This window comes from Ovis aries, chromosome X, assembly GCF_016772045.2.
Source record: "Ovis aries strain OAR_USU_Benz2616 breed Rambouillet chromosome X, ARS-UI_Ramb_v3.0, whole genome shotgun sequence".
Lineage (NCBI taxonomy): Eukaryota > Metazoa > Chordata > Mammalia > Artiodactyla > Bovidae > Ovis > Ovis aries.
The window spans coordinates 30111356-30125617 of record NC_056080.1 but is presented as its reverse complement, the minus strand read 5'-3'; the positions used below and the strand labels follow the sequence as shown (position 1 = coordinate 30125617).

At 42.3% G+C, this 14262-nt stretch overlaps 1 pseudogene; it reads right to left on the bottom strand.

Annotated features, from left to right (window-relative positions):
* Positions 1-12318: 12318 nt before the first annotated feature.
* On the bottom strand, positions 12319-12931 carry LOC114111568 (tRNA 2'-phosphotransferase 1-like; annotated as a pseudogene).
* Positions 12932-14262: the final 1331 nt, after the last annotated feature.

Here is a 14262-nt window from a genome sequence, read left to right as displayed (position 1 = left end):
AAATAGGAGTTACTCTCTAGTTGCAGTGTGAGGGCTGCTCATTGCAGTGGCTTCTCATGTTAAGGAGCATGAGCTCTAGGGTATACCAGCTTCAGTAGTTGTGGCACAAGGGCTCAGTAGTTGCAATTCCCTGGCTCTAGGGCATAGGTTCAATAGTTGTGGTGCTGAGGCTTAGTTGCTATGTGGCATGTGGGATCTTCCCAGAGCAGGGATTGAAACCATGTCCCCTGCATTGGTAGCTGAATTCTTAACCACTGTGCTGCTACTGCTACTGCTGCTAAGTTGCTTCAGTCTTGTCTGACTCTGTGCGACCCCATAGATGGCAGCCCACCAGGCTCTGCCATCCCTGGGATTCTCCAGGCAAGAACAGTGGAGTGGTTTGCCATTTCCTTCTCCAGTGCATGAAAGTGAAAAGTGAAAGTGAAGTCGCTCAGTCATGCCCAACTCTTAGTGACCCCATGGACTGCAGCCTACCAGGCTCCTCGGTCCATGGGATTTTCCAGGCAAGAGTACTGGAGTGGGTTGCCATTGCCTTGTACCACCAGAGAAGTCCTAAGTGTATTTTCAACTTACAGTGTTTTCAACTTGCAATGGGTTTATCTGGAAATAACCTCATTGTGGGCTTCCCAGGTAGCGCTAGTGGTAAAGAACCCGCCAATACAGGAGATGTAGGAGACGCCAGTTCAATCCCTGGGTCGGGAAGATCCCCTGAAGGAGGAAATGGCAAACCACTCCAGTATTCTTGCCTGGGAAATCCCATGGACAGAGGAGCCCAGTGGGTTACAGTCCATAGAATCGCAAAGAGTTGGATACGACTAAAGCAACTTAGAAAGGCAAGGCAACTTCATTTTAAGTCCAGGAGAACCTGTATCAGAGATGTAATGTAAAACATGATAGTTAACACTGTTTTATGATATATTTGAAAGTTACTACAAGCTGGAATCAAGATTGCTGGGAGAAATATCAATAACCTCAGATATGCAGATGACACCACCCTTATGGCAGAAAGCAAAGAGGAACTGAAGAACCTCTTGATGAAAGTGAAAGAGAAGAGTGAAAAAGTTGGCTTAAAGCTCAACATTCAGAAAACTAAGATCATGACAATCTGGTCCCATCACTTCATGGTAAATAGATGCGGAAACAACGGAAACAGTGTCAGACTTGATTTTGGGGGGTCCAAAATCGCTGCAGATGGTGACTGCAGCTATGAAATTAAAAGATGCTTGCTCCTTGGAAGAAAAGCTATGACTAGTGTAGATAGCATATTAAAAAGATGAGACATTACTGTGCCGACAAAAGTCCATCTAGTCAAAGCTATGGTTCTTCCAGTAGTCATGTATGGATGTGGGAGTTGGACCATAAAGAAAGCTGAGCACTGAAGAATTGATACTTTTGAACTGTGGTGTTGGAAAAGACTCTTGAAAGTCCCTTGTACTGGAAGGAGATGCAACCAGTCCATCCTAAAGGAAATCAGTCCTGAATCTTCATTGGAAGGACTGATGCTGAGGCTGAAACTCCAATAGTTTGGCCACCTGATGTGAAGAACTGACTCATTGGAAAAGACCCTGATGCTGGGAAAGATTGAAGGCAGGAGGAGAAGGAGACGACAGAGGATGAGATGTTCGAATGGCATCACTGACTTGATGAACATGAGTTAGAGCAAGCTCTGGACTTTGGTGATAGACAGGGAAGCCTGGCATGCTGCAGTCCATGGGATCACAAAGAGATGGACATGACTGAGAGACTGACCTGAAAGAGAGTGCTGCTAAGCTGCTAAGTCACTTCAGTCGTGTCCGACTCTGTGCAACCCCATAGACGGCAGCCCACCAGGCTCCCCCGTCCCTGGGATTCTCCAGGCAAGAACACTGGAGTGGGTTGCCATTTCCTTCTCCAGTGCATGAAAGTGAAAAGTGAAAGTGAAGTCGCTCAGTTGTGTCTGACTCTTAGCGACCCCATGGACTGCAGCCCACCAGGCTCCTCCGTCTATGGGATTTTCCAGGCAAGCCCTGGAAAAGTACTGGAGTGGGGTGCCATTGCCTTCTCCTGAAAGAGAGTAGTAGATCCTAAAGGTTTATATCTCAAAAAAATTTTTTTTGGTAATTATATGAGGTGATGGAAGTTAATTAAACATTGTAGTGATCATTTTGCAGTATATATATGTCAAGTCAGTATGCTGTATATCTTAAAATTATACAGTATTGTGTGTTAATTAGAGCTCAGTAAAACTGCAAAAACAGGGAAAAAAAACTTCTTCACTTGTAGTTAGTGTCAGAGTTCTTGGGCAGAATTGGCAATCTCTTAGACTGTGTCTTTAACCTTGCAGTCTGGCTAATTCCAAGTAGGCCCCTAGTCTTCATTTCATGATAGCTGATTATTCTGTAGTCATAGATTGAGTTACCCTTGAGATACAATAGTTTTTTGCTGTTTTTATAAATGCTTTTGTTAAATACCTTTATATGTGTGTGTGTGTATGTATGTATAGATATATAGAATATATATGTAAGTTGTGTCCAGTTCTTTGCAACCCCATTGACTGAAGCACACCAGGCTCCTCTGTCCTTCACTATCTCCTAGAGTTTGCTCAGATTCATGTCCATTGAGTTGGTGATGCTATATAACCATCTCATCCTCTGCTGTCCTCTTCTCCTTTTGCCTTCAGTATTTCCAGCATCAGGGTCTTTTTCAGTGAGTCATATATATATTTATTTATTTGGTTTCTCCAGGTTTTAGTTGCCACCGTGTGGGATCTTGACTTGAGGAATTAAAACTCTTAGTTGCAGCATATAAGAACTAGTGTTCTGACTAGGGATTGAACCTGGGCACCTTGCATTGGGGACATGGTGTCTCAGCCACTGGGCCACCAGGGAAGTCTCCAGCCCTTTGCTCTTGTGCCCTGCCTGTGTCACAGAATTTGCAGAGGTAAGAACCACACCCCCATGGCTATGCCCAGCTTGCACTAACCTCTTTGAATGTTGCTGCCTCCCTGAGATTTTGCCAAATCACTGCTCCCTTTCTCTCCTTAGCAACAAAAGTTTTCACAGTAACACTGTCCATAATAGCCCCAAACTTGAAACAGTCCAAATGTTCATCAAAGGTAGAAAGGATAAGTAAATTGTGGGATAGTCACACAGTGGGGTATTATACAGCCCCAAGAGTGAACAAACCGACATGCCACACAACAATATGAATGCATTTCACAATGTTAAATGAGAGAAACTAGAAACAAGAACATTTAGGCAAGTAGAATTTGTCGCCGTAAAATATGTCTCTTTGGCATATTAATTGTTTTAACAACTTATTGACCAGAGATATATTAACATGTCTTTTGTTACCCAAAAGTTATTGACCAAAGTGTTTCAATATTCACTTACAGAACAAATCACTGGCCACAGGCATTAGTTTCTATAAAAATCCCCTAGTTAATATGTGTTAAACTATTATTTTCTGAGAAACAGCAGGCATAGAAAGCTTCCATCTCTGTACTTGGAAGAGAAGGATGACCAAAAATCTAGAAACCTATCAATGGAGAAGGCAGGGACTTAAATCTGCACCACAATCACCCTTGTTTACTGTGAAGGGAACCTTCCAGGGAACCTCCCATAACTGACTCTCCCACCCTTAGTCATCCTCTGTTGTGTTTAGCTGTAGATGATATTTAAGGTGAGGGCTTTGGCCATCTTGGTGAGTTATTCAGTATTCCTGGGTCTCTCCCATGTCTACCTTTAATAAATTTGTGTTTGATTGTCTCCTGTTAATCTGTTTCTTGTCAATTTGACTTTTAGACCAACCAGAAGAACTTGGAATTGTAAAGAAAAATTTCTTCCTCCCTAACAAGTAAAAACTGTATGGTTTCATTTATATAAATTTTAAAAACAGGTAAAACTAATCTAAAGTGTTTAAGGATACTAGTTGAAGGAGAGCAGAACATGCTACCCCCAAATATGCCTCTTTGGCATAAAGATTATTTTAAGTTGACATATTTTTGAGAAAAAGTAGACAAAGGAGAGGGGCTTCCTAGGTGGCACTAGTGGCAAAGAACCTGTTTCCCAATGCAGGAGACATAAGAGACGCAGGTTTGATCCCTGGGCCGGGAAGATCCCCTGGAGAAGGAAACAGCAACCTACTCCAGTATTCTTGTATTCTTGCCTGGAGAATCCGATGGACAGAAAAGCCTGGCAGGCTACAGTCCAAGAATCACAGCGTCGGACAAGACTGAAGCGACAGCACGGACAGACACAGGAGAAGCTCTAAAATCAGAGTAGAATTTACTCTTTTGTGAGGAAAATTTACATTCCTAAGGTTAATCTCCCTTTTTAAGGGTGTCTCTCTCTGTACCAGGAAGAAGAGGACAACTTAAAATCACAAGGAACTCTCATTGTGGAGAAGGCATGAACTTAAATCTACTAACAGTCTGTGTTTTTCTGGTAACCTTCCAGAACCCGTCTCCTTGCTTTCTCCTTGTGTTCAGTTGCTTCAGTTGTGACCCCATGGACTGTAGCCCACCAGGCTCCTCTGTCCATGGGATTCTCCAGGAAAGAATACTGGAGTGAGCTGCTGTGCCCTCCTCCAGGGGATCTTCTCGACCCAGGGGTCGAATCCAAGTCTCTTACATCTTCTGCATTGGCAGGTAGGTTCTTTACTACTAGCACTTACCCCCTCCTGAAAATGGTATTTAAAGTGGTGTCTTGGGCCATGTTGGATAGCTTTACTCAGTTTCCCTGGGTCTCTCCCATGTACACAGAAGAAATATATATAAATAAACTGTTTTTTTTTCCTCCCATTAATCTGTCTCTTATTACTGACAGTCTCAGCCAAGAGCTCAGAAGGGTAAAGGGAAATTTATTTTTCCTCGCTCATGTGGTTTATTCAAGGGAAAGAATGTGCAAGAGGGCTTCTGGAACCCTGAACATATTCCCTTTCTTGATCTGTATACTAGTTACATGTATGTGTTCACTTGGTAAAATTTTGTATAGCTACATGCTTATGATTTGCACATTATATATGTTATATTTCAATTAAAAGTTTACATTGACATGGTATCCCACTCTCCCTGGCCCCTCAGGGCCACTTCTCTTCAGTGAACTTGGAGTTTAGAAAAAATTCTGGGACGGGAGGTATCTTGTACTAATGTTTGCCTGGGGTGACCAACTTGTCCCAGCTTGCTTGGGACTTTCCCACTTTTTGTACTGAAGTTTCACATGCCAGGAACTCCCTCTGAGCAAGTCCTGGACAAACTGAGAGAGTCGGTCCCCCTATCTCAGTCTACAAATACAAGTTTGAGAAGGAGCATAAAAAGAATTGACTAATCTTCTGGAATGAGGGGAGGAAGAACATACATTATGCTGTCAGTAAATTATCTCACCACAATATTTAGAGTTTACTCATGCCCATAATTAACAAAAGTTCTCTCTGTTTGGGCAACCAAAGGAACACTGTATCGCTTTAAAAGTAAGAATCTACATTAATCTAAAAGCTCAGGGCACACATACACACGAAACCGACGTCTGAACCTAGATCCAGAGGGAGATATTCAGTTGGAAAGTTTACTTTTAGAAAGGTCAAGTAATTCTCCCTGAAGTCCCTGTAGACAAGTGATTTTAGAGATAGAGGCCCCCTGAGATCTGAAGGAAATGCTGTTATAATACAAATAAACCTTCATGCAACCCAGCTGTGACATTTGATACCAGAGAGAATGTGAATGAAAATATCCAGCACCACTCTGGCTTTTCTCAAATGCAAAGGGAATTGTCAGAGACAACTATAATTTGCAAAGACAAAAACCGAAACGTGAATTTCCATCTTTAGGTCAAAGGATGAAGATGCAGCTACCAGAAAGATTGAGTTCAATCCTGGCCAAACAGTTCCAAAATGAGAAGGCAGAGAAGAGAGGACCTAGTTTAAATGAACTTCTCCGTCAGTAAGTCCCTTAAACAAAGTATTGTTCCTTTAACGTCTTCCATTGTCCAGTGATTAAATAGGCTCCCACACAGCCCTGATTAAAAACATTTTCTGGGGCGCATTTCTCCAATTCCAGTTCTATAGCACTTAATGTTCCCTCCAAAATTGCTTTGGGAAGAGCAATCTCATGTCAGCGAAATTCAAAAGTGCTTCCTTACAAGGGCTGAAGGAAATTCGTACCTTCAATCCCCAACTTGCAAAATACCAAGCTTTAGATTGGTTTTGGAAAAAAGTTCACAAAGTAAATTCAAGAAGCCTGATATTGAATGAGATAAGCTTTAGTGAGTCTATACACACATTTAGTCTTTAAAACTATCATTTTAAAGTGATTACCAATATTTTTCAACAGAATGTCCCTTTTTACCCAAGTAAACTATTTGGAGAGTGTGTTTTATAAGCATTAGCTTTTATAGACTGTCTCCTTTTCAGAGGCAATACTTCAAACTTTTGCCTTCACAACTTCTTGACACACTATATATTTAAATCCTGCAGCCACACAGCTTAGTATTCAGACCTCAAAGGGACCCCATGTGGGTTTATGGATCTTTTCTGTCTAGTGCCTTCTAGTACTCTGCCCAGCATACACATCTTCCTCCACTGGAGAGTCTTTCTGGTTTTGGTTTTTTGGTGTTGTTTTTTATTTTTGGCTGCATGACACACACAAACCCATGCCCCCTGCAGTGGAAGCTCAGAGGCCTAACCACTGGACAGCCAGTGAAGTCACTGGACAGCCAGTGAAGTCCCTGGACAATTTTTCTCGATTCACGGGTGAAAGGAAACAGAATTTGCCACCCCAACATGTGCCTCTTTGGCATATTGATTTTTGAGGGCTGATTATCATTATTTTTTCTCATTTCATAAACTTCCTTTCTTCTGGGGTAAAAAACACGACTATCCGCAGAGGTAAGGGTCAGTATGAGCCTTATTTCTTCTAAGGAATCCTGTAAAGGTTACCTTTCTAGATGTATAGCCTCAATTCTCATTCTCACCTGGCTATTCAGCTTTTGACTTAGACTGCAAACTGAAGATGTCCAAAACTAGGTTCCTGCTCCCATCTGCCAACCTCTGTCTGTGTCCTGTGCCCTTTATCTCAAAGGGAAAAACAGGCTTATAGCTGCTCAGGCAAATTCTAGGTTCAGTCCTTTATCTCTCACCACCTGACTTAAATAGTGGCTGGGGAGAACATACCTGGATCCAACCAGTTTTCTCCAGCCCAGCTCCACCAACCAGTCCAAACTGGCCCATGCCTGAGTGGCCGCAGCCACCTCCTCTGGCGTCTCCTTCCTGCCCATCTCTTTTCCACCAGGTGCTTTTAAAAGCAAGTCCGAATGTGTCTTTCCCCAGCTCGGAACCTTGGGAAGTCCCCATCCCCTTAGAAGAAAACTGATTCTTACTGCTGCTTCCTTTTACCTGAAGCTGCAGAGTAGGACTAACCTGGGAGCCCTTAAAAATAGTCATGCCATTCAGCTGAGCTGAATGAAATCTGTATCCTTAGTGAAGGCGTCTGCAAATTGTTGAGCTGATTATTTTTGAGAGACTTCAGTCAGGAGAATCTCTGAAAACAGAGAAGATACACTTTTCTAATAAACGTTTACATGTATAAAGGAAATCTCCATTTGTCAGGGCTCCTTTTTCTTTGCTTCAGAAAGAGGAGGATGACTTTGAAGTCTCTAGAACCTGTCATCAATGGAGAAGGCAGGGGCTTAAATCTGCAGAACAAACTTATCCTTGATTCCTTACCCTTGATTCCAGATAGCCTCTCATAACTGGCTGCTCTCCCATCCCCCCAACATCCTCCTTTCTCTTGACTTGGAGATGGTGGTGGCTTAAGCCATTTCAGGGAGTTACTCACTTTTCCTAGGTCTCTCCCATGTATACAGGAGGAAGATATGTTACTAAATTTATGTTTGTTTTTCTCCTGTTACTCTTTTATTTACGGGGGGGGGGGGTTCTCAGACAAGAACCTGGAAGACTAGAGGGAAAATTAGTTTTCTTCCTCTATATGCACAATGATGTGACTTGGGACAGTTTGCTTTGCCTGTGTCCACTTTGGAACAGATCCCTCACAGCCTTTTTCATGTGTGACTCTAATTCTTCCCTCCAAAGGGATCCATAGCTTAGCACAATTCTGGGGAGCATCATTCACATACTTGATCCAAAGAGTGCCATTCAGTTAGAGCTATATGCTGTGTAGACCCTGCCTCACCCTCCAGTTCTATTTCTGTGCACTCGAAATGGGTCACTTGTTCACATTGCCTTTAAAGCCATGGCTTCCATGACTTTTTTTTTAATATTTAATTTTTAAAAATTATTTTTGGTTGCACTGGCTCTTTCTTGTAGTACACAGACTTTCTCTAGTTGTGGCCAGCAGGGGCTACTCTTCATTATGGTGCTCGGGCTTCTCATTATGGTGGCTTCTCTCGGCCTCTAGAGGGTAGCTCAGTAATTGTGGTGTGCGCGCTTAGTTGCTCCATGGCTTGTGGGATCTTCCTGGACCAGGGATGGAATCCATGTTCCCTGCATTGACAGGTAGATTCTTAACCTCTAGACCACCAGGGAAGTCCCTCCATAAATTTTTTATTGTTTACCCTATTACTGAAAAGATTTTTGATCACACTCTCTAATATATATGTGTGTCTGTCTGTGTCCCTTTATAAAATATATGCTTAGGCACACAAACACAGTAAAGAATTTTTAAATGCTTAAAATAGAAAATAAGCATGTGTAGAACTTCTAACAATTTTTGAGATCATCAGATTGGATGCGAAAGCAAAGTCCAAATATGTGGCCTTCAAAACCCCAGTTTGGATTTAAAGATTATTTTTGTTGCTGTTCAGTTGCTCAGTCGTGTCTGACTCTTTGCAACCCCACGGACTGCAGCACAGCAGGCTTCCCTGTTCATCACCAACTCCTCGAGCTTGCTCAAACTCATGTCCATCAAGTTGGTGATGCCATCCAACCATCTCATCCTCTGTCGTCTCTTCTCCTGCCCTCCATCTTTCCCAGGATCAGGATGTTTTCCAATGAGTCAGCTCTTCACATCCGATAGCCAAAGTATTGGAGCTTCAGCATCAGTCCTTCAAATGAATATTCAGAGTTGATTTCCTTTAGAACTGCCTGGATTTAAAGATGCAAATAAGTTAAAAGTGTAAGCAAAGCATAGAGAAATACATACCATATCAAAATAACACTTATCAAAATAAAGCTACAGTGGTTATATTCTTTGTTGTTGTTTAGTTGCTAAGTCATATCTGACTCTTTTGCTTCCTCATGGACTGTAGCCCACCAGGTTCCTCTGTTTACAGGATTTCCCAGGCAGAAATACTGGAGTGAGTTGTCATTTCCTTCTCCAGGGGATTTTCCTGACTCAGGGATAGAACTCACATCTCCTGCATTGTCAGGCAGGTTCTTTACCACTGAGGTACCAGGGAAGCTCAATTATATTAATATTAAAGTAAATTTCAGGGAGAAAAACAGTACCAGCGGTGAAGAGGGAGACAAACCTTCAGTCTGTAATACAGTGTTCCTACTAAACAGCTTTCCCAGAAATGTGTAACATGGCAGATTGCTTGTGGGAAATTCTGGGACTTTGGCTCCCATCATCATTATTTCCTTCTTGAGGACTCGGCAAATACTGTGTATCACTTTGGACATTAAGAGGAAAGAAGCCCTTTATTAACTTAGAGCGCATAATGACATTACAACATTAATACAATATTCTTAACAAGAAGAAAGGGAGGTATGCTGCAGAAGTGGGTGAGGGGCAAAGAGAGAACCACAGAATAGCTGCATGCCAGTGGAGCAAAAGCATGAATTTTATCAAACATGCACTTGATTGTTAAAGACCTTTGGATCTTGGCTCTACCAATCATGAGCCATTATGGGACTTCAGGCAATTTATTCTCCTGTGTGAAGCTCATTTTCTACATTTGTAAATACGGATAGAATAGTCGTAGAAAGCACTTCTCTAATTTGTTGTGAGACCAGGAGACTATATGAAGAGCATGAAAATGTTAAGTGTCATATTAATGTTGCCAGTCGTTTGGTCTGGTGTCTTCTCAGCCATTATCTCCCACCAGAGATACAGAACTGAGACGCTGTATCACATAATTGTGTTTCCACAGTTTGTATCCTTAGTCCTCTCTCTTGGTTGAATATTCAGAGACATTAAAGTGAGGTTAAATGTCTTTTTACCCAGTGTGACTGCTTTCATGAATTTTAATAGTCTGAATTATATAATCCCACCATGCCTTCTCCTTGTTAGACTAGAAAAGATCCAACTCTCTTGCAACTACTTTGGTTAAATATATTCCGGTATATCTTAGGATTATTAAAAGGAAATACATTAATTCATTAACCAAATAAAAATTTATTGAGTGTCCACCAAATAACGTTATAGGTACCAGGTATAGAGCAGTGAACAAAATAGACCAAGTAGACCCTTATATGTCATACCAGTATAAATAACTATAATAATGCAAAGTTCTTAAAATCTGTTGGCTTTGTTCCAGAACTTCCTTTTAGAATGGTCATTGTCTCCATTCTCAAATAAAATTGATATTTAATTTGTATTTAGACAGTGCAAATTGATGAAGCTATCTTTAGTACGAGACGAGATAAAGGAATCTGGGATAGATTTAGCATACAAAATGAACATCAACAAAATAACATATAATAAAAATGAATGTGCTGAGAAGAGAAAGAAAAATCTCTTTGTGACAATCATTAATTTTTCATCCTTTTTAAAGGTTTATTTTATAAGAAGGGAGGAAACATTATCAGGTACTTGGAATGTGTTCCAAGCACCAAATTCGCATCAAATATATCTGAAAGAGAATAAGACGATTTGGGGAAGTAACATCAGCAGTCTGACAAGCATATTAAAAACTTATAACAGTGCATGTCTTTCTCATGTTTACAGTTACTGAAGTCACTGTGTTGCTGTTTTACTCAACTTTCAAAATCAAGTTTTTGACAGAGCCCAGAAAGTCAGTTCCATCGCTAGTTTATGAGACACAATTTGAGCATTTATACCAATCATACCAAAACTAGCAAAAGTTTAGCTGCAATTTTTTTTGTGTGGGAGGAGCTATTTCCTTTTTGAAAGTGAGTCCTTTGCTACTGTATGATATGGCAATCTATGGCTGCCAGTTTTCTATTTTGCTGGCCCCTGTGCCTTCTGCAAGTTGCTGACTCACTTTATGGGGTGAAATTAAGAACCTGTCTGAATCAATAGGTATTTGTGGCAGAAAGTGCTAGTTCTCCCCTGGCATGTATTTGCTCTTTCTTTTAAGGAAATAGAATCTTAGCTGGGCACAGCATTTACCAAGGTTGGCAAGATCTTGGAAAGCAGCTCACAGGCATCAGAAGCAATAGCATTTTGGGGTAAATAAGAAAGATTTACAAGCTGAGTAGTCTGTGGCTTCTTCCTACTTTTAGCAACATCCTATAGAGGGATGGACCCCAAGTCAGAGCTAGCCAGACAACAACCCAAAATGGAAGAAAACCTAGCTCAGTCAGGAGTCATTCTTTGCATATGGCCTGTGATTTCAAGAGTCCCACACAATTGAAAAAGTCATCAGCTTTCTGCAGCTCCACAGTGAAGCCGTTTAAAGGGGCTGCTGAAGAGGAAGACTTGGCCAGACATAATACTGTGGCTCCCCAAGGACCTTCCCTCTCAACCAGTAAATGAGAGCCGGAGCAGAGGTAAAGACCATATACCTCAACTGCAGGATCTGTATCTGTGGATTCAAACAATCTAGGATAGAAAATTTTCAAGGAAAAAAAAATTCCAGAAAGTCTCAAAAAGCAAAATTTGAATTTACAACACTGGCAAATATTTATGTAGCATTTTACATTGTATTTGTAACTATTTCCATAGCATTTGCATTATATTAGATATCATAAGTAATCTAGAGATGATTTAAAGCATATGTGTATGCTGCTGCTGCTAAGTTACCTCAGTCATGTCCGACTCTGCGTGACCCCATAGACGGCAGCCCACCAGGCTCCCCCATCACCAGGATTCACCAGTCAAAAAGGGTTACAGGCAAATACTATGCCATTTTATATAAGGGATGTAAATATCCATAGATTTGCATATCATGGGGATCCTGGAACCAATCTCCCTAAGGTACTGAGAGACAACTGTATTAAGGATGTCAATTGCCCACCCAAACCGATTAAGAAGAGCTTAAGAAAGCAGCTATCAAGTTGAAGGAGAGGAAGATGAGTCAGCACAGAGAAGAGTGGAATAGTTAAGAGAATTTGCCTGGAAGAGATCTTGGGCTGTGGTTACTTCTTTCTTCTTTAACTTTTCTGTTTTGATTATCTTTTTACATTTTTTAAAAAGTGAATGTATTATTGTTGGATCAACCTTTTCCCTCTGGAGCTGTGCTTGGGGCCACTCTGACACTGTCTACTCATTACCAGTCAAGGAGAGAGGGTTTGACATAAGGCATAGCTGCAGAGCCTTCTGGAAATACTTGGGAAACAGGAAGGCATTAGCATTCCCTGGAATCAGGATCACCACACTGACGGAGAGGAAGAAGGGTATTTCATCTCCCAGGGCCAAGGGCTCATTAATGAACACGGCCGCTTCGCAGTTTGGCTGCATGCCACTGACGACACCATGATCCCCAGGGAGCATGAGGTGAGGCAGATGCATCTTCCCCAGCAGGACGGGCCTTTGAGCAGGATGGATGGCCAGTAGTGCCACAGTGTGCTATAAGCAAGCATCCACTGCACGGCCTGTGGGGTTACCAAGGGTATCAATCAGATCCAGACCCAGATTGGCCCAGATGAGAGCCAGTGTTGGGGTCCCCCGGCTGCAGGAAATCCCCCTGGTGTCCACTCATTGCTACACGTCTTCAGCTGAGAAGCTGCAGAACTGGGACAGCTGTAGGAGGGTGCCTGGGACAGGATGGCTGTGGATCCATTGGAAGTGCAGCTCCAGAGGGCCATGACAGGTCATAGGACCAGGCCTTGGGCACTCGCACCTCGTGGTCTAGTTCCTGGGGACTGTGAGCCCATTTATCCCTGGGCTGTTACTTCCTTCTGCCTCCTTCATCCAGAGAAGTTCATGGTCAAGACAGACTTCTGCTGCCTAGCAGCTCCTTCCTTCTATATGTAATTCACAAGCAGCAAATAGAACAGAAGCCTATTAAGTGGTAGAGAAATTTGAAAGCCAAAGAAACCAGAAACCTGGAAAATGACCATGATTATTATTAAGAGTCACCGTAGGGGAGGAAAAGTCATTTTCCCTCTAATCTTCTGGTTCTTGGCTGAGACCCTCCTGCAGTAAAAGACAGGTTAATGGGAGAAAACTGGAAGTTTAGCAACATGTGTACTTCCCTGTATACATTTGAGATACCCAGGAAAACTGAGTAACTCCCCCCAAATGACCTGAACCATCACTTAAATACCATCTTCAGCTAAAGACAAAAGAAGATGGGGCTGGGGCAGGTGCACGGGGGACAGAGCAGGGGCAGTCAGATTGGGGAGTTTACCAGGCAAAGCAGAGTGAATAAGGGTATGCTGGGTATATAGATATAGGTCATTGCCTTCTCCTTTGATTACAGTTTCCAGATATTTAGAATCTTTCTCCTCGTCCTGGTACAGAGAGGGAGTGTGTTTATGTGTATGTGTGTGCCTGCTTCATCGTGTCTGATTCTTTGCAACCCCATAAACAGTAGCCTGCCAGGCTTCTCTGTCTGTGGAGTTTTCCAGGCAAGAATATTGGAGTGGGTTGCCATGTCCTCCTCCAGGGGATCTTCCTGACCCAGAGATTGAATCCACAACTCTTTCCTCTTCTGCGTGACAAGCAGATTCTTTACCACTGTGACACCTGGGAAGCCCACAGAGTGGGAGACACCCCTACAAATGGAGCGTTCCCTTATAAATGTAAATATCTCTTTAAAAAGGATAAATAACTTCTACTTGGTTTTCAGAATTTTTCCTGTATCTGCTGTTTCTTGAAAACAATCAGCTCAAAATAGTATTTATGCCAAAGAGACATATTTGGGGATGGTAAATTCTGCTCCCCTTTACCTCCAAGCTTCCCAGGTGGTGCTATTGGTAAAGAATCCACCTGCCAATGCAGGAGACACAAGAGATGTGGGTTCAATCCCTGGGTCAGGAAGATCCCCTGGAGTAGGAAATGGCAACCCACTGCAGTATTCTTGCCTGGAAAATCCCGTGCACAGAAGAGCCTGGCAGGCTATGGTCCAGGGAGTCGCAAAGAGTTGGACATGACTGAGCACGCATGCTTTACTTCCAAGCAGTGTTGAGACCCTCAAACTGCTC